Source organism: Triticum aestivum, chromosome 2A (genome assembly GCF_018294505.1).
Source record: "Triticum aestivum cultivar Chinese Spring chromosome 2A, IWGSC CS RefSeq v2.1, whole genome shotgun sequence".
Lineage (NCBI taxonomy): Eukaryota > Viridiplantae > Streptophyta > Magnoliopsida > Poales > Poaceae > Triticum > Triticum aestivum.
In genome coordinates, this window is record NC_057797.1 from 266,441,384 (window position 1) to 266,468,249 (window position 26,866).

Here is a 26,866-nt window from a genome sequence, read left to right on the forward strand (position 1 = left end):
CCCGATAGTTGTTCCGCCTGGGTTCGATTCCCCCTGTGCAGAGAAAACATCTTCAAATTTTTTGCATCTGCCTTTATTGACATGTGGGTCCCAATTGTCATCTACGCACACCACGTCCAACACTTGACAATACTTCATCCCTCATTTTCTCTGTTTTTGCACACTCGACATTGTGTGCGCATTTTGAAAATAGCATATCTTTTTGATTGTGCATCATATGAAGATGTGCTATGCATGAATGTTGATCAGCATGATGTTAACTGGCTGGTAATTCCAGTTTCGACCATGACTAAAACTTCCAACTTGATATTAGCACTGTTTGAAAAGGCCGTATTAATATAAATGCTCTGCCTCTGAAAGTTGCAGTTTCTTATCTGAAACTGAACTTGGAGTTTCTTATCTGAAACTAAAACTTGAAGTTTCTTCTCTGAGAATCACATTGTCTGCACTTTTATACTCCTATGAAACTACATTTTTAAAGTGCTAAAAATAGATCTCTAGAATTCATAAAATACTTCATATGCTCAATACTGCAAACCTGAAATTGAAAAGACATTCATATCTGAAAGTACTCTCAAAATACACAACACAAAACACAATTCACAACCTACAAATACTGACAAACCTAAGCTCCTCCTGACAATTCACAACCTGCCCGACTACTGGGCTGGGGGCAGTCCCTCCTATTCCTCGGCGGCAGACAGCCTCCCCGTGAGACGATGTGAACGGCGAGGGAGAGGATGGCGGGGAAGCATCGTCGGGCCAACTATTTTTCTCCTCTTGCAGTTGGGTTCGGTCAACGAAGACTCCACCGGCTCGCTCTGGCACGACAGCCTCACAAACGGCACCCTGTAGATGCTCGATCCTTCAATCTCTGGTGGATGCTCCATGTGGGATCGATACTTCCACCACCGCTCCCTCACGATCGGATTCGGTGAATCTGTTTGCTCCATGGCCTAGAGGAGTAGCTCTATGTACTCCCGTGCGACTCCCTCCGGGAGTATCGCCGCCTTTTCGCTCTGTTGCAGATATTTGGCCATGGATATCGACGTCGCCACTAGTTAGCCCTTGTTGTCAAACCAAGACCGTATCTCCAACATCCTAGCTAGCTTCACAGGGTCGCCGTCTGCGATCCTCACGTATCGATTGTACTCCTCCATCGATCTACTTCTCCACAACACCTTCCCTCGCTGGCGGTGGTTTTTGAATGGAAGAGGAGAGGAGCAGCGCTGGTTTTGGATTAGAACGGGAGAGGAGTGACACTGGTTTTGGATTGGAACAGGAGAGGAGGGGCGGTGGTTTTGAAATGGAAGAGGAGAGGAGCGGCGCTGGATTTAGATTGGAACAGGAGAGGAGCGGCGGTGGTTTAAGAGGAGAAGAGCGGGACTGGTCTTGGAAGTATTTTTTTTGTTTTGCGTATTTTGGGTCAAAGTTTGACCACGTACTATATTGTACAAGCAAAATGTGAATGCATGTCACCAAAAATTGTATCGTTTGGTTCGTATCTGAATGTACTTTCAAATTATATTATTTTGCAACGTATAACATATATTTTATTTGCGAAAATCATGGTCAATTATGACCCAGAATAAAAGGGAGACTAGTTAATGTGGGGTCGCTTTCTTAATTGAAGGGTAAATTGATTTTGATTTTTATCCAGTCACAGCGCGTCGGCCCTCTCGTCCAATCCTAAATCGCTGTCGCACGCTCCTCTCCCTCTTCTCCATTGCAAATCCACCTCCTCTCCTCTCCATCATCTCCATTCGAAAACCACTGTGTCGCCTCTCCCTCTTCTCCATTGCAAAACCACCTCCTCTCCTCTCCATCATCTCCATTCCAAAACCACCGTCTCGCCTCTCCCTATTCTCTATTGCAAGACCACCGTCTCTCCTCCCATCTTCCAAAGCTAGCACTGGACATGGAGAGGATGCAGCAGCGAATCAGGCAGATCGCCGGTGGAGACCAGGCAAAGTTAGCCAGGTTGAAGGAGATCCTTACTTGGTTTGACAATGAGTGGGAGATTTCAAGGATGGTGAGGGCCATGTGGCACTGTATGTGAAAGAGCGAGACAGCGGCGATGAGGGCAGAGATGTACATATACTCCTCGGCGGCAGTCATGCCGCAGTCCTTCGAGTTCATCGAGTGTCTTCTCTGGGTGATGGAGCAGACAAATTCTCTCGAGGCGAAAGTCAGGTGGAGGCGGTGGGCGTACAGGTCGAAGGTCGAGCAGCCAGAGGATAACGAATCGATCGAGTACGGTGTGCCGTTCGTGAGGGTGCAGAGCCAGTCGAAGCCACATGAGTATCCGTTCTCCCACCGCAAGAGGAGGTCGGATGGTGCAACATCGCTTCCCCGCTGTTCTCCACGGTTCCCTCGACGCTCACCTCGTTTCAATGGCGGCGGTAGGGTTTAAGGTAAGCTTCACACTAACCTAATCTTCCACCTGCTCATGCTTACAATCAGTGTGACAGCTAATGAAAATCATGCTTACAATCAGTCTCCGAGTACTACGCCAATCACCCTTAAATAGCTCTGGAACTTTGGGTCAAAGTTGTGACATTGTGTACAAATAAAGAAAAATAGACTGGTGCTTCTTTCAGAAAAGAGTACTCCCTAGAAAACTGCCAATATAAGCTACTAGTATTTGGTTAGAGGATTTGCTGCCGAGAAAGATCCATCCACAAAGAGCGCCACACATCCCATTGGTGGTGGACGCCAATGCATGCATGGAGCATGGTTGGTGTCGGTAATTTTTACTTGGCACACCCCGCACTCTGCATATATGTCGGTTCCATCCTTACATTTGTGTAGTTCCACCAAAATGCGGCTGAATAACCCTGTTTGCACAGATAATGAAAAAGCGTGATTACATTATAGTGGCACTAGTTGATGAAACATGCAAAAAGTAGAAGAAAATATTGCGATAGTATCATAGTATGCCATGCTGCGAGGGCGAGATGGGCCCTGTGACGCCTCATACGGTACGCCACGCCTCATACTGGAAATCATCCCAAGTCTCCCCGATACACCTTCTGCCAGTGATGAACATCAGTGTACATCAGTAGTACAAGGAGGGGCCTTGAGACATTCAAATCACTATTTTTGTGCAGATCAACTAAAATTAAGCACCCTAGGTTGCAGAAACGCTTAAACATTAACAATGGGACTGGTTTATGAAACATACATTAACAAAGAGAAGTACTTTCTTTATCTACATTGGAAATGAAATGATAGAGGACACTCACTCTATTTTAACTATATTATTACTTCATTTTATCAGTGACACTAGGGTCGAGCAGGTGGCAAATGAGGTGTACCATGTGTCGCAAGGTTCAAGGCCGGGGGTGCTTAGACTGGGATGCTAAAGTTGGCTCTTTTAGTCCCTATCTTCCCCCTGATGTTTCTGTGGTAGCATTTGGGTTGTAATCCAAACTTGGTCAAGCTGGTGCTGCATCCCCCTACCTGCCTAGCTTATGCGACGAACTTGTCTCCTGCTAGTACTAAGTCCGTTCTAGTAGTAGTTGCATAACTGCCCGTTTACACTGAGATGTTGTCGGATAATGGTTCTCTATGGTTGGGTTACTTTAATGAAATCGGAGGGAACCCCCTCTTTCGATATATTAAAAAACAGTGGAACTAGCGGTGACAAAAAATTGCCTCAAATTAATAGTGCCACTAGATTAAGGTGCAAAATAATAACATTACTGCTTTATCATGGCAGTGCCAAAACAGTAGCACGAGAGCAGGATCAACATGCAGGATCTTTGGCAAACGGTCAGACCAAAAAGGAACATACCTCGTGATGGGAACCATATCTGCAGTCAACGCCATCATAGAAGGGATGACACAAGTCACCAACATGGATGATTCAATTCATGCAACCTTTTGGTGCAGTTCACCTAAAATGAAGCAATGTCCCATGAGCTAGCAGCTTCTTCTTCTTCTTCTTTTAAGAAAAGGGCTCCAGCCCCGGTTCCATTTCCATCAGAAAACGAAACCCACAGAGCTTCTTCTTCATTAGTTGCAATAAAATTGAGCAACATCAAGGTTGGTCGTGAAGCACCTGGAACGGTCAACTAAGATCATTTGGATATCATTTGTGCAGTTAACTAAGATCAAGCGTGAAATGTATATCTCTATTTGCACAAAAAAGGTGGAAAGGAGGGTGACTAACAAGTCATGAAGCATGCATTAAATGAAAAAACCATGTTCCTTATCTGAATGGCAATCGTACAAGTACAGTAGCAATTTCTAGCATCATTGCTAGATATTAGTGTGGGCATTAGGATTAACTATGACAACCATTAAATACAACATTACTTTGATGGTGCCATTGCTTCATTTTACCAGCAACATTACATTAACAGTTGCTACAGAGTCGGTATTTGGGCACGGGAGATTAGGCGGACCAGGACAGTTGCATCTCTAACGAAAAGAAGCAACTTATCTTAATGGGAAATTTAGCAGGACATGAAAAAAGTGCCATTGATTCATATTATTGGAGGCATTACATTGAAAACAACATTGGTTTAACATGTCCTTACTTTTAACAGTGCGACTACTACATTTTACCAGTGGCATTACATAAGAGCGGCTTGGGGCAAAAAACATCAGAAGAGGATATCTGGGTTGGTCCCATTTTTGTTCGGTATATAGCCACCTTATACTGTGTGAGGCTAGCAAATCTAGTGCTGGACTTACTCTATTGACTTGTCCCCACTCCCCACTTTCTTTCCTTTTTCAACCAATAGATCGGGTTTATATTGAGTTTGTACTGTGTTCCCTTTATTTCCCTATTGGACCTAGAGACCAGTTGGGTAGCCAGTCTCTACTACTTTTCGCTCCTATTATTTCCTCTTTCGACCAAGTCCTAGATTCAGGTAACAAATCTTCCCCCAACCCCACCCCCTTTCTTCCTTGTTTGAACCAAGTAGTACTAGATTCGAGTGCATGAACTAGTTTTACCTCTTAACAGTAAAAAATTAGGTGGTTTTTGAACAGCCGACCGATCCTATCTACGAGGGGCCCTGAGAAATAGTAAAAGATACAAATGCAGCGACGTCAGGAGCTCAGGAAGTAGAGCAAGGCCGGTTTTGAAGGAAGTTATACCTGAGGGTTGTCGGGATGTCGCTAGGTGGGCAGCGAGAGGCCGGATCTGCTCACACTACGGCAGCGAGGAAGAAGGGGTGGGAGGCCCTCCCTCGCCAGCGATGCTTGGGAGAGAACGGCAAGACATGCTAATCAGGATGCGATGGCAGTGGGTAGGAGTCGTCGCCAAGGACGACCGCGTGAACGTTGCACCATCTCACCTTCCCCGGTGGAGATGATCCGGCTGGATCTGTGACCAGTGGTGAGTAGAGAGAGAGTGTGTGCCCGCCTCTATCGTGTTTAGATCTGGAGAGGACGAGACAGTGTGAAGAGAGAAACACTAGCAAGCAAGCGCGGAGGCTCCTGCCTATATAGTGGAGTACTAGTTTTCTTTTGTCTACTGGCCGGAGCCGGCTTGACCTCGACAATGACTGTCCAGAAGTCTTCATGCACATGCCCCGGAGGCGCAGTTGTCGTCATTTTGATCTGAAGCACCGGATTATAACATATAACATGAAAAAATGCCACATGACAAGAAATCATAACCTCACTGCCCAAAGGAGACAAGATGAATCCCGACGGACAAACTAGACGAGGATCAAAGCTCAAATTAAAGATAAACTCGTAGAAAAGGGGTCCGTCGATAGATGTCCTAATTAACATAGCCGGCTTGACCTAGATGGTAGCCGAGTAGTCTTCGTGCATGTGCCCCCAATGACTAGCCCAACTCAGTTGTCGCTGTTTAACCCTCGCAGTGATCCGAAACACATGACACCTAATTTTGCGAGATGACAAGAAACCTTTTTTTAGATTTCTCACTAGAACTACAGCCATGTACAACACAGCCTGCACGACATGTAGACGATAGCCAATCCAGGCGTGTCTACTAGAGTTTGGTCACATGCATGGACAAACTGATCTTCCGTGTCTTGCAGGGATCGTCCAGGTACCAACGTATGTACTCCTACAACACTTCTCTAGTAGTACTATCGCTCATCTCTCTCTTCTATTAACTCACCCGACTTGGGGGGCCGGGGAGTGTGCCTATGGTCGATTCTCAATTTTGGTCCCACATGTGTGTGCAAACACAATATGACGCGCGTTCCATTTGGAGAGTGGCGTGCCAGAACGACCGACCGTCTGGGGTGCGACGCGAACACGACGGGCGTGTTGTATACTCCGTACATGTGTACCACCATTTTCTTGAGGCTTTGCTCCATGGCGCAATCCATGGATACAAAATTAGTATACTGTACTATTTAAAAGTTGAGGGTGGGGCTTTTCCCGCGTGGTAGGCGGGGCAGTTCCGCCTAGTCGGTTTGACAGAGACGCGAGAAGATGAGGGAGTAGGCTGCTGCAAACGTAGGGTTGTGTGATTTGACAGTGAGTTGCTGCTGGACAGGTGGGGCCCGGTGATTTGACTTGCCATTATCATTTTAACTGCGGCGCTATGACCGGCGTGAGTCTCCCGATTCTTGACCACCTCCATACAGGTGCCTCTCCCGATGCTCCACCATGTAGAGGTTGGCTCTTGCTTGAGAGCCCACTCCTCCACTTTTTCCTTGCCTCTTTCCCCCACGTATGCAAAATGCCATGTAAAGCGGGCTTATAGCCCACTATTGTACTTGATCCTACAGGTGCTAAGCCTGCCACATAAGCATAAAGTCTGATGGCAAGTTAATTAGAAAGAGAGAGAGACTAGTTTGGTGACCCCAGGAAGAAACAGTGATAAGCGCGTGTACCTAGATGAAGCAAACTTAGCAACAAAAAACTAAGCACGTATGCATTGGGGACTTGAGTTGCTAATCCATTTAATGCCCATAGCACCTTATCTAAGCACCATTTCATTGGAAGAGGTCACTCCTTGGCAAATGCAATAAATACTACGAAGAAAGAGATAGAGAGAAGTAAACAAAAAATGCTCTTATAGCCAACTTTATAGCTAAGCTTGTTGTATGAGTGACTAAGTGATGACTATGTATGACATGCCAACATCAGATAGCCTAATGCACCGTGTTAAATCTCCATGGGTGCGACCGCACGAGCGAGGAGGTGGTCGTGGTAGGCGCGACCATGATACGGGCTGCTGGCAGCCCTTGGATCTGAGATCGAACGGTCGCATGCTAAGTTGCTGAAAATTTGCAGAATAACCCTCCAGGATAGGATATTCACCCATAGGTCTATAATCACGCCATGCAACTGTTTGATCCCAGATCCAAGGGCTCTTGTAAGCCCGTATCATGGGAGAAATGAAAGCTTCGTATCACCTGTAATTTTCCCGACGCTTGACATGACATCGAAAGCCATTTAATTGGGTGTCGAGTAGACATGACATCTAATTGGGCCCCCATAGTACTGTGCATGAATCCATTTATCCACTAGGAAAGCCACTACCCTGCCATTCGCACGTGCCCCCCACTCGACATTTTTACAATCGATAAACCGCTCCTAGTCGTCCCGTCCTTTCACATTACGGCAGTTCCACTAATCCTAAGCCTCCTCCCAAATCCATGGCATCCCAAATCTCCTTGATTGGCAATGAGTACAAGGTTAGAACCATCACCGGCGATGAGTTCGATGTCATCTACACCCGTTCTTCCGCAACGGTGAAAGAATGCCTTGCCCGCTTCAAACGCATGTTTGAAAACTCAAATGATGAGTGGGTCGCTAGGCTAGATGTTGAGTACACCACAATCCTGGGAAGCGAGAAGAATCTAAAGGAGGCAGAGAAGTAGAAGCCCGCCGTGATCCAGGTTTGCGTGCATGACTTATTCTTGGTCTACCACATATGCCATGCCGATGTTGAGTGCGAGGAATTTAAGAAGTTCCTCAAGGGCGGCCAAGTCAAATTTGTCACTATAGACTTTAGGAATGACAAGGAAATCCTGGGTCGGATGGCCTCGTTGTAGGTGAGCCCTTCGACCTCCAGAAGGAAGGCTGGTGCCCTCCTGTGATCAGCCTTCAATGTTGACCCTGCCAGGAGCCATGGTTCATCCTTCGTATGGTGAACTGAAGAAACCTCCGCACACATTTCATCGTGCATGGCAGTGGATTGTACTAGATATAGACTACATCCACTACGCTGCAATGGATGGCTACCTTTGTTTAAATATCTACAAGGGTTGGATGAAGAGCAAGAGCCAAGTGTGCGGTTCAAGCAAAGAAGTATCGCCCAAGAGGAAGAGGCACAAGGACGAAGTCGAGGACGTGGACGAGGACTCCGAGTAAGGTGGCAGTGTCATTGTTCATGGTGGCTCTAATGCAGTGTCTACCGGATTAGTTGCTTAGTTTAATTTCTGGTGTGCTTAGTTTTATTTGAGGGGTGTGTTGTGCTGAGCCCCCAGCAGAACTATGTTATGTTTCTTCTTGTTATATTTCGTACATTTCATCTTTTAGTTGGTATAGTACTACCACTCGTTTCTTCACATTATATACGTACAATATATATGGCCAACATCATATAGCCAACAGTTTAGTTGTCAAAGAATTTCAGGGCGCTTAGTTTTGTCAAAGAATTCTAGGGTGCTTAGTTTTATTTGAGGGGTGTGTTGTGCTGGACACCATTAACTTATCATTGTGAGAATCGCTTATTTTTATCATGTAACATGTCAACGGGTTTGACGTGAAAATAACAATGTCTAATGGCATTTCTGAGCAAACATCTAACTTAACGATGGCATTTTTTAGATATCTAATTGCATTTTTGAGCAGGCATCTCACGGATCGATGGCATTTTTTGAGTGGTTGTAACTTCAAATGGCAAAACTAAGTAGTGATACACAACTAGTGGCATAAATAATAGGAACCCAAGAATTAAATAGGTATGCTAATTTCTTTATTTCTTTATTTCTTAATACCTTTGTGTGCGAAACAATATATGCTGCCTCCCCCCAGATTTTCTTTACAGAGACAACATAGAACTATATGAGTGCCCTATTAAATTTTGGAATTATTCCGGGTTCGTTTGGCCTTTTTTATACATTAATTGAGTTTCTGGTCATTTAATGTGCATAATTCAAATTTGAACTACAAGCACATGCTCCCGTGCACCAAAGTTGATCGAAAAATCACATGTGTGTCCTCATGTGAATTTCTAGGTCCCATGCAAGAATTGGGAATGAAATTCCAACATCTGGGCATCGTGGTTCGGCTGAGAACATTGAGAAGCTTGGTTTTAAAATTCTTGTAAATCAAAAACACGCCTGAAAATCATGAAACTTGGCATGGTGTCATGTCATGGTACTACCATGTTGTGGTAAAAAAATTGCAGAATAAGAACAAGTTTTGGTATAAGTTTCTTGCAAATCGGAGCTTCTCTCAAGAAGGCTCGTGGTTCTGAGAGGGAACGTGTCACCTTTGTGTGCATATTCAAATTTTAAATACAAGCACATGCTCCAGTGCACCAAAGCTGGTTGAAAAATCACATGTGTGTCCTCGGGTAAATTTCTAGGTCCCATGCCAGAAATGGGAATGAAATTCAAACATCTGGGCGTCATGGCTCAGCTAGAAACATTGAGAAACTTGGTTTTTTAATTCCTGTAAATCCAAAACACGCATGAAAATCATGAAACTTGGCTTGGTGTCATGACATGGCACCAACATGTTGTGGTAATTTTGCTGTCCAATTTGCGAAGGCGCACACATTAACAATCAACAAAGTCATTTTGGAACAAGTGTTGTCACATTACAATAGGAAACACAAGTATTATTGAAACCGTGGGTGTTCTATTTACCATTTACGTGCCGCCACACGTCCCCTTTTTTTATTAGCTAGGAGGCGCCATGCAGGGTAGCTATTTGAGTACGGGAGGCGTGCGATCAGACCCCTGCGCGTGCTTATCAGGAGGAGAGTCCTTTTACCTACATCTGCCATCCACCTCTATCCCAAGGTCTCCATTAATGGCGCCCGAGCCACTGTTTAATGGCGTGGCAATGTCTCACTCGACTGAGATTTAAGAGAGAAAAGAAAATCTGAAAAGAAAATTTTGCACGGATCTTGATATAAGATCCGACGGAACTATATAGCATCTATTGTGACTTATATCAAGACTGGTGAATATATATATAAGGACGATGAGAGTGGATAATAATTGTCTTACATAATTAGGAAGATGATTTAAAAAGCCACATGCAGCTACGCTCGAAATACACAAGGGCAAAAGAAGAAGGAAGACACATACAACAATCTAGCTCGTTGATCTCTAATTTATTTATGCGCTGCAGGTCACGGGGACTAGTTCTCGCGGCGGGCAATGATCTCTTTCATCAGTTTCATGTCCTTAGTACGCTATTTGGCAGCATCCATGGATTCCTCCACCAGCCTATTGCGCTCGATGCGGAGCATGGCATTCTCGTCCATAAGTTTCTTGATGATGACGCCCGTCCTCTGCAACAAGGCAGCGGTCTCCTCCTCCTGCTTCACCCTTACGGCGATCTTCGCCCTTAGCAGGTCATGCTTGCCCCGGAGCTTCGCATTGGCCTCCTTTAGTTGCCGATGATGCTGGTAGCCTCGTCCTGCAACCTCGCCCAGTCGGAGATCTGATCCATTTGGCTATGGACCATCACATGCATGCGCCTGTAAGAGTCCTTGCCTGCCCGCGAGAAATTTTCCCAGGCCGCCATGGCGCGGCGGGACCTCCGTGCTGCTTCGGCGGCACGACGGGGCATCTCTGCTGCTTCCGCGGCATGGCCGGACTAGTCTGCTACATTGACGGTGCGGTGGGACCTCCGTGCTTCTTCAACAGCGCAGCGAGACCTCTGTGCTGCTATTGCTACGCGGCTGGACATGTCGGTTGCTTTCACAGCGAGGCAGAACATCTCTCGTGCTTCCTCTTCCATGCTCACCTCTCCCTGATGGAAACCTCTCGACCCAGAACTCACACTGGCCATGCCTTGATTGACATGATTGTTTTTTGTGGATGAGGAGTTGAGGAAGAATGTGCAGTCATCTTAGCATTGTAGTATTTATAACCAAGTACTACTAATACGCTCCTATGTGGGAAACCATTTAGGTTGTGATCTGTGTGAATAGGTTTGCAATTAAATATTGCGTGGTAGTAGTCGTAATTTGGAATGTGACAAGACGCGCTCAAAATTTATTGACGGTTCTAGTTTTGAAGTGTGGCACTATTCTCGGATGGTGTAACGTCGACACGTTTTCTCGGCCGTGGTGTAGCATATGCCATGGTACTAGTTCTTTTTCTACTGTTGTGTACGTGCAAAAACTGGCACCGTCGGATATATATCTTATGCTTGGTGTTCGACAGGAATAGCCTCATGGCGAGCTATAGACTAGTCTTTTTTTCAGATGCATTACACCTATCTCTCGGGACTTCTCGCACGCACCATCACTGCTCCCTAGGTCGATGCCACCCACATACACTTGTACTCTAAGAAGAGGTGCACGCACGCACTCGTCCTCTCTCACACACGCATCTGTAGCTACGAATTGTAGTGTTCTCAACCATTCGATTGGCTCTATCATAGGTTTCACGTTGCTCCTTGGCCTTGAGATTGAGAAGTTTAAAATGTGGAGGCTAAGATGGAGGCGCGAGGTTTTGGTTAATGTGCAGGCCGCACACGGCACCAACACGACAAGAGCTTTGTCTGCCTGGTGCGTATGCAGTCAGGTGAGTTGTCCAAGTATAGACACAACAAGGCCCTTGTTGGTATCCGCGCCTCGACTTTGGCTGGTCATAGTGGAGAGTAACATAGACTAGTTACTAGTCTATGTTACTAGTGCCTTCATAGTGGGTAGTGTCATATAGTATATGCATAATTTGGCGACGAGCGCTCTCTATATGTACCACCTTTTTTCTTTAATTTCATCTTGTTAGTTTTGCTCCATGGCGCAATCCATCGATACTACTACTGTACAAATGTATACATTTTTTAAAAGGCTAGAGGGCGGGGCAGTCTAGCTTGGTTCTTTTCACGAGAGGTGAGGGCCTCTGTGATTTGATGGCTCATTACTGCTAGAAGGCGGGGCCTTGTGATTTGACTGCTCGTATAAGTGTGCCGACGACCTGAGGAGGAGCAAAGAACCGTGCGGTATACTCAAGTTTTCCACTGGAGTAGTACGACGGAGGAGCATGAAACACCGCAGCCCCATGCAATATGGCGATAAAAATGGTCTAATTTGCTAGGCATCTCATTATTAGCATTGTTCTATTCATGCCTCGCAGAGAACGTGACACGTGCGGCGAAACACCCGAAGCAAAAGAAGAAACACAGGAGCAAAAGAAGAAGGAAGATTATCACCCCAAATGATCTAATTCGCCATGGAGTCGTAACTGCTTCTTCATCGCCTCCACGGCCTCCATCTCCTTGCGCATCTCCTCCGCCATCTTCTTCATTCTGTCCATGACGCGAGATTTCTCGACGCGAGCCTTCATCATCAGTTCCACGGCCGCATTACGTACGTTGACAGTAGCCGGGTGCTCGATGCGGAGCTTCGCCAACTCCTCCTTTTGTTCCATGACGAGGGCCTGCAGCATCTTCATAGAGGAACTACTACTCTCATGCAGCTTTTTCCAGCCGGCGTTCTTCTCCTTCAGTAGGTCGAGCTCGTGGTAGAGCTTTGCCTTGTCCTCCTGAAGTTGCAGGATTTCGCCGGCCGCCTTCTTCTCCTAGGCAATGCTCTTCTTCAGCAGCATCACCAAGCCAGCGGTCAACTCCCCCTGCTTATTGAACTCAGTGGGCATGTCGTCGAGGCTCTCCTTCAGCAGCTCCACCAAGCCGTGGATGAACTCCTTCTGCTTATTGAGGCGCCTATTGAGCTGATCGGGCATGCCGTCGAGGGATAATGACTCCAGCGCCGCCAGCTTGGCATGTTCGCCTCCGCGGCTAGGGCGCTCCTGGGATCCATCGCCAGCCCGTGAGAGATCTTTCGAGGTCTCTGCGTGGCGGCAAGCCCTCTTTTTTTCCACAGCCTTGGTTGTCACTCCCTTGTTACGAGTAGTTCTCGACCTAGAGCTCTACGCACCGGACATGGCAAGGACGGACGAAGAAGAAGCACTTATGAGGAGGAAAGGTAGAGTGATTTTTGGTTAGGTAGTTCCCCTTTTTATAACCTAAGTACTAGCACTAGTACTAATACCTGCATAGTGGGAACACGTTCAGGTTTGGTACGTACTAGTAGGTGTGAGAAGGCTTGCACTTAATTGTAGCATTAGTACTTTCGAATGTGATGGGAACAAGGTAAAGATAAATTGATGGATTTTGGTTTCAAGGCCCAAAACGGCTCCCGATGAGTTTAGTGGAACATAAATTTCAAGTAGACTACACTGCTCAGATGCGTAAATATTATGTTACTGTCAAAATTTCGCACAAAATACGAAGGAGACCAATGGAAGTACTACTAGCAACCCATGATTTAACTACTCACATGCGCGCAGTGGAGTAGTAATGTCTTTCTTCTGCCCTCACGTCCACTCAATTTGTATGCATTGTATTAATTGACCATCAATGAAGTGAAGGACTTTACACGCGTCAAATTATCACATGGGGTGGATCTTGGTACAAAATTGTGTCCGCCCGTGTAGCCGCGTGTGCGTGTGAGGGAATGAGTGCGTGTGTGGCATGCGTGCACATCTTCGCTTCATGCATGTACCGCCAGTGTGGCTCAGGGAGGACGAGTACATTATTCTGGAACCAGCAGCACATCATTGTGATCAATCCACACAAGGATGTCGCGGCAACGCCTCCACATGAGCCACGTGGCTTCATGAACTATAAGAGAGACACTGTGTAGCGTGCCATTGTGTTTTGCACAAACTCGAAGTACTAGTAAGGTACACGTGCATTGCACGCGTCAGATTTTGCAACCAAATTATGAATAAATACCACACTATAGCATGTAAGCTCTAAGTCATATATGCCTGATGTAGACCTTCATTTAATTCTTGTAGTTCATGTAATTCAAAATCCATTCGTTTTTATAAAAAAACCTAGGGCCTCTTTGATTCGTAGGGTTTCCCAAACGCGGGAATAGGAAGAACATGGGATTAGAGTGGAATGTCGTCTTGAATCCTACAAGATTGTACGAGTGTTTGATTGTGCATAGAAAAAACGCAGAATTCTTTCAAAGAGGTTTGAGTGGATGGGATGTTTCCTATGAAATCTAGTGCAAATGAATCATATGGAAAAATTCCTATGGTTTACAATCCTACGAATCAAGCAACCAAGATAGGAAAATTTCCTAAGGATTAGAATCCTCCAAAATTCCTTTGAGAATCCTTTGAATCAAAGAAGCCCTTAATCTATTTTATGATTCATGGAATTGTGCATTGTAAAGCATAAAGTAAAAACAAATAATGGCAATTCAACTAGAAAAAAAGTTTGGGCAGTTATGATACGGAAGATTCTAGAACAAAGGAGAACCACTGTTGTTTTGAGATTTGTGCATTATGCTTAACTTCAACCATGGAGTCTGCTAGATTGTACGTGTGGAAAAATTTGGTGGGGGCTAGAAGATGGTGCGAGGGGCCGAGTGGAGGGAGACTATGAAGGAGTGCACAACTGCGAGATCGATATTTAGAGAGAGCGGCGAGAACGTGCGCTGTTGCGCGTAGTGGTGGAGCCATGAAAAATGTCCCATGAGCTAGGGGGGCAAGCATTGCTAATCCTTTACGAGGAGGGCCAATTCATCAACTTAAACCATTTTTACCAGCAATTGTCTAATGATCACATCCATATTAGCCTCGATATATAGTGATGTTAGGGGGGCAGGGCCCTTGCTGCCCCCTGTCTTCGCCATTGTGCGGGCGTCTTGGAGATGAAGCGGAAGGCATGGATTATGAGAGAGGGGCATTGGATATATAATTAATGTGGGTGTATTAGCTATATATGTAATCCTATATAGAGAGGTATAGATTGGTCGATGTGGACGTGGGAAAGAGGGTGAGACCTCACTAGATATATAGATTGATCGGTTTATGTGGAAAACTATGAAAGACCTAGCTATAAACACACACACATAGAGGAACATCAATTGGTGTGCATGCACGTGAGAGATAAAGAATGCCCGATATGATGGAGAGGGGGACGTGTGTGTGTGTGTGTGCCTTCATGGGAGACCGACCTAAAGAAAAAGATTGCATGTGTGTGATGGATAATGCCGACTGGTAGTGTGTGTTCATGCATGCACAAGAGAAATGGTACAATTATAAAGAGAAGACCAATGTGTGGGTGTAAAATACTAGGTGAGGTCATAATCAATGTAAAGTTGAAGTCGAATATTTGGATAAGAGAGCATGATGTTTGAAACTCATGCATGCATGAATATAACGGAGATCTACGTGGTGTGGTTTGGAAACGAGCATGTTGTAATGTATACACATTGAATAAGGTCAGACTGGTTTGAATTTGAGATACTGATGGCAGACATCGTTTGGCCACATTGCATCCGTGCATGGACACACTATTCTAATTGGAGATGATGGGCGGCTTTCGCATCACATATCTATATCTATACCCCTATATATATTATATTTTTTATATAGTGTGTGGATAACTTTAACTTTGAAAGATGGTCGTTGGATGAGGCCAATCCGATGGTGCAGGGCTAGCAAATTTGAGCACTACTGGCCGTTGGATATCATCTAGATTCCACCAGATTTTGCCACATGTACAATCTAGAAGACTCTATGGTTGAACTTAAGCATAATGCACAAACCTCAAAACACAAGCACTTCTTCTTTGTTCTAGAATCTTCCGTATCAGAATTGCCCAAATGTTTTTCTACATGATTTGTTTTTACTTTATGCCTTACAACACACAATTCCATGAATCTTAAAAAGTTTAGCTTTCTTATAAAAACTAGATGATTTTGAATGAAATGAACTATAAGAATTAAACGAACATCTACATCATGCATATATGACTCAAAGCTTACATGCTATAATGTGGTATTTATTCATAATTTGGTTGCCAAATCTCATGCGTGCAATGCACGTGTACCTTACTAGTCTAAATGGTGTTTGTGTGTGTTGTGCGTGTTAAACACATTGTATGTAGTATATCATACTAGTCTAAATTGTCTTTTTTCTTTTGGGTACACGTTAAGCTTGTTCTCCCGAAATTTCAAGTCGCGCCTTGTTATGCCGAAATTTCAAGCTAGCGTCTCCGCCTATCGTGCTGCGAAACTCCCGCCTCTTCAACCCGCGCCTTGTTGCCCCTAAATATTTAAGATAAATCTTTGTCTCGTTGTGCTCCGAAAACTGCCTCCATCTCAACCCGCGCCTTGCTATTCCAAAATTACAACGCATGCGAAAACTCCCACCTCCTGTGAAATCCCAACAAGCGAAATGCCCGTGATACCCCTGAACCGAAAGAACTGCCTAAAATTGGTGGGGGTACTTCCGTAACTTACCCCCACATTTCGGACAAGCGCGTCCCTAAGCCATGGTTCCCCACTCCCATCCCATCCGCCCACCCATTCATATACCAAGGCTGGGAAAACCCGTGAAGCCCCACACCCTCCTCCGTCTGCCGCCCAGCCGGAGCCTCTTCCCCAACAACGTCATCCACAGCAACACCTCGACATCCCGCATCCACCATACCGGATGAGGATCCGTCATCTATCTGGTCGTCCCGCTGGTTCAGCCACCCAGTCCTCCACCTCTAAGGAGCTGCCCCGATGTTCCCCTCTTCTTTCACGCCACCTCCATTCCCACACCGCCGTCTTCACCTGCACCACCGGAAGAGCATCATCATCACCATTTCCTCGGATGAAGCTGCGGCCTAATCGGCGCCACCAAAGAGGTTGTACACTAATCGCCGCATTTTTTTTCTTGATTCGATCTCACAGTGCTGCCAGCGCTCGGTCCCGAGCCGACATGGCGCGGCTCCATCCACGGCGGCGTCGCCGGCCACTTCCTCCATGGCATCGCTCCCTCGGCGGCGACGTCCACATCAGTAGGAGCTATTGTTACTTTAGCTATCGCTCACACTACTACTCTGCTCTTGCTCTCGATCCCCTGCCTTGGCTGCTCTTGCTCTTGCTCGCGCTGCTGCTCTCGCTCTTGCTCTTGCTTGCGATGCTGCTTCGATTTAGCTACACTTTAGTCGACTAAATCGACTTTTGGGTCAGTCGATTTTCAGGGGGTGGGGGGCTCGCCAGAGTTAAGGAAGAACCAGACGCAGCGGGGATGGGGGCTCGCCGGAGAGGTACCCCACTATCTATCTTAGGGTTCAGGGTGGGGGCCATGGTCGCCGGCGGTGGAGGGCGGTGGCGTGGGGATCACCGGAGAAAAAGCTCGGCACGGGGGGCCTAGAGGGATGGCCGGGGCGGCAGAGGACCGGCGGTGGGGAGTGTTTTCGGGGCGGGCGGGGCGGCGCACCACCGGCCGCGGGCGGCTGCTTCGCTGGTGGTGGCTGGCGGCTTAGGGGGTGGAAGTTGAAGATGAACTGTGGGCCCTTCATTTCGTATCCAACGGCTGCAAAATCAACTGACCAGAGATGAAAAAGTCAGTCGACTGACGTATAGCCTCACCTCTAGTGCGTTCAGTTTCGATAGTAAAATTCAGTTTCGACAGCAAAATTCAGTTTCGACAGTCAAGTTCAGTTTTGACAGTTAAATTTAGTTTTGATAGTTATGTTCAGAGATGAGCGGCTAATGTATTTTACATCTAGCACTTTGTGGTTATGTATTTTACTTCATCTATTCAAGATGTTATTAGAATTCCACTCAGGTTAACGTTGTCTCTCTTGTCCTGCTTCACCCTCGGCGTCGTACAACTCACCGGAGATGCTCCAACGACGAAACCCTCCGTCACAGCAGAGCAGTACCTTGGGCTCCATCTACAGACGCCTAAGATCTTCTTCCCTCCTCCGACATCCAAGTCAGACGGAGCATCCTCACCGGCCAACCCGATCACGCTGAGATCAACATGGCTTCGCCAAAGAGGTTGTACACTTGTTGCATATCTTTTTTACTCTACATGTTATATATATTGTCCACTGAGCACACGGAGTAACGGGAAATACGATTATGTTATCCTACTATATGACAAGTAGTGAGCTACCAGGAAACTTAGCTATCCGTGATGGACTCTCTTGAATGCCATCATTATTTATCTCTACGCGTTTGAGCTGTGCATTTGTCGATGGCCCTGGGAGTTGAGCTAGTAGGGCAGTGGCCTAGGTCCAAAGTAATAGAAGTAGCACAAAAACATTTTTTTAGTGTAGGCTTTTCCTTGCTCAAGCCTGCCTACTAAAATCACCAGTGCTTGAAAGGAAAAGTGAATAAAAACATAGGAATTGGAAAGTTTCGTATGGTACTACTTTTCATGAATTTGGTGCAAAGGAATGGAGCAAAGGAAAATTGTAGGATTTCTTCCTTTAGTGTCTCCTTGAAAGAAAAACCGTAGGAATTTTAATTTCCACTTGTTCTCCTTTTCAAATTCCTATTCATGAAGCACAAGACTAAGAGATAGTAGCGTAATAGCATTATAATCGTACATTTTCTTGTGGTTTGACTTAATCTCCCCATGCTTCTTTGCATCCTGTGATCTTCCAATTCTTGTGAACCAAACACCCAGATTGGTAGAAATCCTGTGTTTTTAAATTCTACGTTTTTCACGTGCATTCCTATCCTATTCATGTCTATTTCCTATGCCTACATTGTTATAATCCTCAAATTCAAACAAGCCCTTACACAATTACTTCTGTTACAGATATGTGTCAAAGAAAACCTTGTGTGGTTTGTCCTGCTTCTGCGGTGTTGTGTTCCACCCCAGCTCAGTTGCTCCAACGACGGAAGGGCTCACCACAGCAGGGATCCGCTCTCCAGACTGTCTTTCGCTGCCTCACATCTTCTTCCCCGCCGCCGGCAGCCACGACAACTGCATTACCATCATCAACTGAGCAGATGACCTTGAGGACTACACGGGTCCACAAGAGATGTCGCACTCTTCTGTGTCTGCTTACGTTATGCATCGCTTAACATGATGACATGCTACTTTATCATCGTGTTCACCTATTAGACTCCGAGTCAGGTCCAAACTTATGCTGAAACTTGAGTTTTTAAATGGTTGTGGGGTACATATTGGGGCAGCAATCAGTATTATCTGTCTACTATCTGGTTAATCTCGTGTGTCTACTATGAGTTTCATGTTGGGTGCAAACAAACATTAAAGGAGCCATTATCTGTATTTTTTAACTAAAGCTATTATCTGCCTGCTATCATTGGTTTTGGGTCTATCCACAGTTTGCTACCATCACTCTGGATTTGTGCATGCACTGCTTACATAATCTCACTATGTTTTATTCCTATGCATGCCAGTTATTGTACACAATGGAACTGAACATGTAGAGCAAAAGATACGAGCCTTGTGTGGCAATAAAATTTCATGCAGACGTCGCTCCATGGTGGGCGCAAAGGCAGCCCCCCTCCACCAATTTCGGACCGTAATCAAGAGGAAGATAACTATTCTAAGGGGGATTCAGAAGCAGAAGACCACTCCTATTTACCCCATGAGGTCTTTGCTCTAACTTGGCATGCTGATGTTGGTAATATCATGCATATGGTGCCTTGCATTGCTTACTGTATACATCAAAGATGTCATCTGCTTACTTTAGACATGCTTTGTGTCAATGCCATCTGTTTAGTTTCTTTATCGTATATGTGAATCATGCAATGCCATCTTGTTTAGCCAGGCATCATATATGTGAATTTTGCAATGCCACCCTGGTTAGCCAGTCATCTTATATGTGAATTATATCATGACATCATTTTTTACGTGTTAAATTTGTCAACAATTTTAGTACATTCAATACTCTTCCTGTCCATCATCCATTCGGCACGGTCGTGGAAAAATCTGGAGTGGAAACAAGGTCTTCAGAGAAGACAATGCTACCTGACAAAGCGCATGTCTTGCTGGTTACAGATAGCTCCTCAGAGGAGGATTCAGAGACAGATGACCAGTCCTATCCCCCCCGAGGTGCATGCTCTAACTTGGCATGGTTATGTTTCTCATATCGTGTGTATGGTATCTTGCATTGCTATGTCATTTGCTTAGTTTAGACATGTTTTGTGTGAATGCCACCTGTTTAGTGTCTAATTACCATATATGTGAATTATGCAATGCCTTCTTGTTGCAAGACATTATATATGTGAATTATGCAATGCTATCTTGTTGCAAGGCATTATATATGTGAATTATGCAATGACATGTTGTTTAGCCAAGCGTCATATATGTGAATTATATCATGTCGTCCTTTTTTTATTTATCATTGCTTCTGTCGACAATGTTTGTATATTCAACTGCTCTTCCTGTGCATCAGCCATTTGAATTGGTGATGGAGAAATCTGGAGTGAAAACAAGGTCTTCAGAGCAGACAATGCTACCTGCTGAAGCAGATATCTTGCTGGTTACAGATAGCTCTTCAAAGGAGGATTCAGAGGCAGATGACCAGTCCTATTATCCCCCTGGGGTGTATGCTCAAACTTGGCAGGGTTATATTACTCATATCATGCATATGTTGTATTGCAATGCTTAGTTTTTTACATCATATAGACGATATAGAATGCCATCTCCTTAGTTGACACATCATATATGCGATTGCCCTCTGCTACTTCCTTAGTATATAAATCATATATTTGAATATCATGCCATGATGTTTACATAGACAGCATGTATCTGAATTATGGCATGCCAACCCATTTTCTAAAGACATAATATTGTTATATCATCTCATCATGTTCACATAGTCATCATAATTTGAATTATGTCATTCTATCCGTGAATTATATCATGCCATCATGTTTCCATCGATTGCATGTTTGTGATTTATGGCATGCCAACCACTTTAATAGACACATCATATAGTTATATCATGTCATCATGTTTACATAGTCATCATATTTTGAAGTATGTCATTCTATCCTGTTTAGTTAGCCATCATACATGTGAAATTGTGTCATGCTATCCTGTTTAATTAGCCATCATGTATGTGAAATTATGTCCTGCTATTCTGTTTGGTTAGACAACATAAATGTGAATTATTTCATGCCCTGTTTTCTTCCCTACTATCCATTGCACTTGTCTATCTTACAATGTATGTACATTCAATTACTTTTCTTGTTTATCAGCCATTTCAATTGGAGGGGGTGATGGCAGTATCTGTGGGAGTAAAAACACGGCCTTCAGAAAAGATGGTGCTACCTGTCGATGGAGATAGAACCACGGTTGTACTTGCCCAAGAACCAGCCACACCACACATAACCCAGACTCACGCAGATTGTACCCCTACCCAGTTGGACATAGAACAAGCTACACCCCTTCTAACCCCAACCCCAGCAGATAGTAACCCAGTTCCCGTTGACACAGCACCATCTCCACCACAGAGCACCCAAACACGAGCAGTTAGTAAGGCAAGTGCAGTGCCCAAAGCACGAGGACCACCACTCCGAACCCCAAGTCAACGCTTAAAGCAGAAGAAGAATTGTTCTCAGGTCAGGTTCCGTAGCTATGGTTCATACTACTTTGCTCTTGCATCACTGTATTTACTCATACCAACTAATTTCAAATTTGAAGGATGCAACTGAAACTCCAATGGCGCAACACGTATGTTTTAAACTTGTTTCTTTAATGTGTTTGCTGTTGTAACTTGCTCTATGTTGATTTCAGTTTCAATTGAATAAACAGTTATGTTCTCATGCCATGCACATTACAAGTGTTTTTATTGATGTGTAGTTTCCCACACTTATATTTTGTCTATGCTGCTTTGTCTTAAATAGATATGATTCGAACTGTATCTATCTTGATTTGGAAACATAAACTAGAATGATATAGACCATACAGTAACCATACTACATAGATATATGTTTGTTTCATGCTATTATCCTGTCCACCTTACTACTGAACTGGTTTACCAAAATGAGTTTCATATACTACATTGTAAACCTGTGATGTGGTTGTTGGTTTCTCTTTTAGAATGCAGATAAAAAATTGGAGAAGAGTACCCTGTTATGCAATTCTAAAGTAATGCAGATAAGGTTCAAGATAGTGAGACATCCCTGTTGGTCTCCAAGAAAGCTGATAAAAACTATATTGAAGACACTGAGACAACCCCAAAGTCCTGTCTTGATGTAGTGTTCGAGTTACTGGCTACTACTACTGGCACCAGCTCTTCGAACTCGCTGCCTGAATCAGTTCAGCTTCTTGAGTCTCAACTTCAAGTTGAATGACATCGATCAGATGTTATGCGACAGGAAGCCGAAGGAGTGAGGATGTCCCTGCAGAATTCAGATGCATACTTTCTGATGCAACAGCAAGTGCTCGAGGATTTAAGCGCCAAACAAGAGAAAGTTAATAAGCTTGCTAAGCATCTTGCCAGCATTATGGGTACCCAGGATATTGTTTCTTGAGCTCTTCTGAAGTGGTTTTGATACGTCTCCAATGTATCTATAATTTTTGATTGCTCCATGCTATGTTATCTACTGTTTTGGGCAATATTGGGCTTTATTATCCACTTCTATATTATTTTTGGGACTAACCTATTAACTAGAGGCCCAACCCAGAATTGCTGTTTTTTGCCTATTTCAGTGTTTCAAAGAAAAGGAATATCAAACGGAGTCGAAACGGAACGAAATCAACTGGAGAAGTTATTTTTGCAAGGAAAGCTACCGGATGGACTTGGACCCCACGTCAGGAGCCAAGGGAGGTGCTCACGAGGGTGGGGGTGCGCCCCCTGCCTCGTGGGGCCCCAGAAGCTCCACCGACATACTTCCTGCACCCATATATACTCACGTACCCTAAAACTTCCAGAACAAACAATAGATCAGGAGTTCCGCCGCCAGAAGCCTCCATAGACACCGAAAGCCAATCTAGACCCGTTCCGACACCCTGCTGGAGGGGGCAATCACTCTCCGGTGGCCATCTTCATCATCCCAGTGCTCTCCATGACGAGGAGGGAGTAGTTCTCCCTCGGGGCTGAGGGTATGTAGCAGTAGCTATGTGTTTGATCTCTCTCTCTCTCTCTCTCGTGTTCTTGAGGTGATACGATCTTGATGTATCGCGAGCTTTGCTATTATATTTTGATCCTATGATGTTTCTTCCCCCCTCTACTCTCTTGTAATGAATTGAGTTTCCCCTTTGAAGTTATCTTATCGGATTGAGTCTTTAAAGATTTGAGAACACTTGATGTATGTCTTGCCGTGCGTATCTGTGGTGACAATGGGATACCACGTGATTCACTTGATGTATGTTTTGGTGATCAACTTGCGGGTTCCGCCCATGAACCTATGCATAGGGGTCGGCACACGTTTTCATCGTGATTCTCCGGTAGAACTTTGGGGCATTCTTTGAGGTCCTTTGTGTTCGTTGAATAGATGAATCTGAGATTGTGTGACGCATATCATATAATCATACCCACGGATACTTGAGGTGACATTGGAGTATCTATGTGACATTAGGGTTTTGGTTGATTTGTGTCTTAAGGTGTTATTCTAGTACGAACTCTAGGGCTGTTTGTGACACTTATAGGAATAGCCCAACTGATTGATTGGAAAGAATAACTTTGAGGTGGTTTCGTACCCTACCATAATCTCTTCGTTTGTTCTCCGCTATTAGTGACTTTGGAGTGACTCTTTGTTGCATGTTAAGGGATATTTATGTGATCCAATAATGTTATCATTGTTGAGGGAACTTACACTAGCGAAAGTATGAACCCTGGGCCTTATTTCCACCCATTGCAATACCGTTTACGCTCACTTTTATCATCAGTTACCTTGCTATTTTTATATTTTCAGATTACAAAAACTATTATCTTCTATCCATATTGCACTTGTATCACCATCTCTTCGCCGAACTAGTGCACCTATACAATTTACCATTGTATTGGGTGTGTTGGGGACACAAGAGACTCTTTGTTATTTGGTTGCAGGGTTTCTTGAGAGAGACCATCTTCATCCTACGCCTCCTACGGATTGATAAACCTTAGGTCATCCACTTGAGGGAAATTTGCTACTGTCCTACAAACCTCTCCACTTGGAGGCCCAACAACGTATACAAGAAGAAGGTTGTGTAGTAGATATCAAGCTCTTTTCTGGCGCCGTTGCCAGGGAGGTTAGCGCTTGAAGGTATATCTTTAGATCTTGCAATCAAGTCTTTTAGTTTCTTGTTTTATCACTAGTTTAGTTTATAAAAGAAAACTATAAAAAATGGAATTGAGTTTGTCTCATACGCTTTACCTTTTTAATACCTTTCATAAGTATGATGGAAAGGATAATTGTGCTCAAGTGCTAGACAAAGAAATCTATAAATTGTTTGCACTAAATATTTGAATGATGAGCATGATTGCAATATTGTTAGTATGAATTCCTTGAATATCCATGATGCTAATGATATGCAAATCCACAAGCTTGGGGAAGCTATGTTTGATGAAGATGATATTTTTTGTCCCCCAAGTTTTGATGAGAAAATTTATTATGATGAAACTATGCCTACTATATATGATGATTATTGTGATGACACGCATGCTTTAAAGAATAATAATAACAATGAAACTTGTCATCTTGATTTCAATTTTCAATCCCATGATAGTTACTTTGTTAAGTTTGCTCCCACTATTATTCATGAGAAGAATTTTGCTTGTGTGGAGAGTAGTAAATTTTCTATGCTTGTAGATCATGAAAAGAATGCTTTAGGTACAGGTTATATTGTTGAATTCATTCATGATGCTACTGAAAATTATTATGAGGGAGGAATTTATGCTTGTAGGGATTGCAATAATATCAAGTTTCCTCTCTATGTGCTTAAAGTTTTAAAGTTATGCTTGTTTTGTCCTCCTATGCTAGTTGATTATTGTTCCCATAAGTTGTTTGCTCACAAAATCCCTATGCATAGGAATTATGTTAGACTTAAATGTGTTAGTCATATTCTTCATGATGCTCTCTTTATGTTCCAATTCTTATCTTTTATGTGAGCATCCTTGAAATCATCATGCCTAGCTAGGGGCGTTAAACGATAGCGCTTGTTGGGAGGCAACCCAATTTTATTTTTGTTCCTTGCTTTTTGTTCCTGGTTAGTAACAAATTATTCATCTATCCTCTGTTTAGATGTGGCTTTATGCTTTTAATTAGTGTTTGTGCCAAGTAGTACCGTTGGGAAGACTTGGGGAAAGTCTTGTTGATCATGCTATAAAAAACAGAAACTTTAGCGCTCACGAGAATTGCTGCCATTTTTATTTGGAGAGTGATATTTAGTTAATTCTTTTTGAAGATGATTAATAGATAAATTCCTAACGTCCTGAAATTTATTTTAGAATTTTTGGGGTTCCATAAGTATACGTTTGATATAGATTACTACAGATTGTTCTGTTTTTACCAGATTCTGTTTTTCGTGTGTTGTTTGCTTATTTCGATGAATCTATGGCTAGTAAAATAGTTTATAAACCATAGAGAAGTTGGAATACAGTAGTTTTAACACCAATATATATAAATAATGAGTTAATTACAGTACCTTGAAGTGGAGTTTTATTTTCTTATACTAACGGAGCTTACGAGATTTTCTACTTTAAGTTTTGTGTTGTGAAGTTTTCAAGTTTTGGGTAAAGATTTGATGGATTATGGAACAACGAGTGGAAAGAGCCTAAGCTTGGGATTCCCATGGCACCCCCAAGATAATCTAAGGACACCTAAAAGCCAAAGCTTGGGGATGCCCCGGAAGGCATCCCCTCTTTTGTCTTCCTTCATCGGTAACTTTACATGGAGCTATATTTTTATTTACCACATGATATGTGTTTTCCTTGGAGCGTTAATTTATTTTGTTAAGATTTGCTTGCTGTTATTTAGAACAATGTTTTGCATCTTTTATTTCAATAAAAGTGGCATTGATAGCCCTTACTATGCCTATTTTAGAAGTCCACATGTTGCTGTTTGAAAACAGAAAGTTTACCGCTGTTGCAATAATTCCCTAGAAAAGTGAGAATCTGATAAAATGTTGAAACCTTTTGAATATTAATGTAACACCCTCGATGCGACTATATCTCCCACGTGTCGAGGCACGACTTAGAGGCATAATCGCATTGAAGGCATATGTCGCAAGTTAGGCAATCTTCACAACATCCCATGTAATAAGATAATAAAAGGGAGGATACCATAGTTGGCTTACACTCGCCACGTCAATCAAGTACATAAATAACATTACATCATCCAAACACTCATGGACCGACTACGGCACCAAAATAAAAGAGAACCCAACATGCGACAACGGCCCCGTTCACCCCCAACTAGGCACCACTACTGATCATCAGGAAAGGAAACATAGTAACGTTGAGAGTCCTCGTCGAACTCCCACTTGAGCTCAAGCGCGTCTCCTGGAGAGGAATCATCAGGCCCTGCATCTGGTGTAATAGTAATCTGTGAGCCACAGGGACTCAGCAATCTCGCACCCTCGCGATCAAGACTATTTAAGCTTACAGGCAAGGAAAGGTAAATATGTGGAGCTGCAGCAAGCGACTAGCAAGTATGGTGGATAACTTATTCGCAAAAGAGAGCGAGAAGAGGAGGCGAAGCGCGAGTGAGAAACTAGAGAACAACCTACGCAAACATTACTCCAACACCGTGTCCACTTCTCGGACTCCGCCGAGAAGAGGCCATCACGGTAACACACTCAGTTGATTCATTTTAATTAAATTAAGGTTCAAGTTATCTACAACCGGACATTAACAAATTCCCATCTGCCCATAACCGCAGGCACGGCTTTTGAAAGTTCAAATCCCTGTAGGGGAGTCCCAACTTAGCCCATGACAAGCTCTAACGGTCAACGATGGA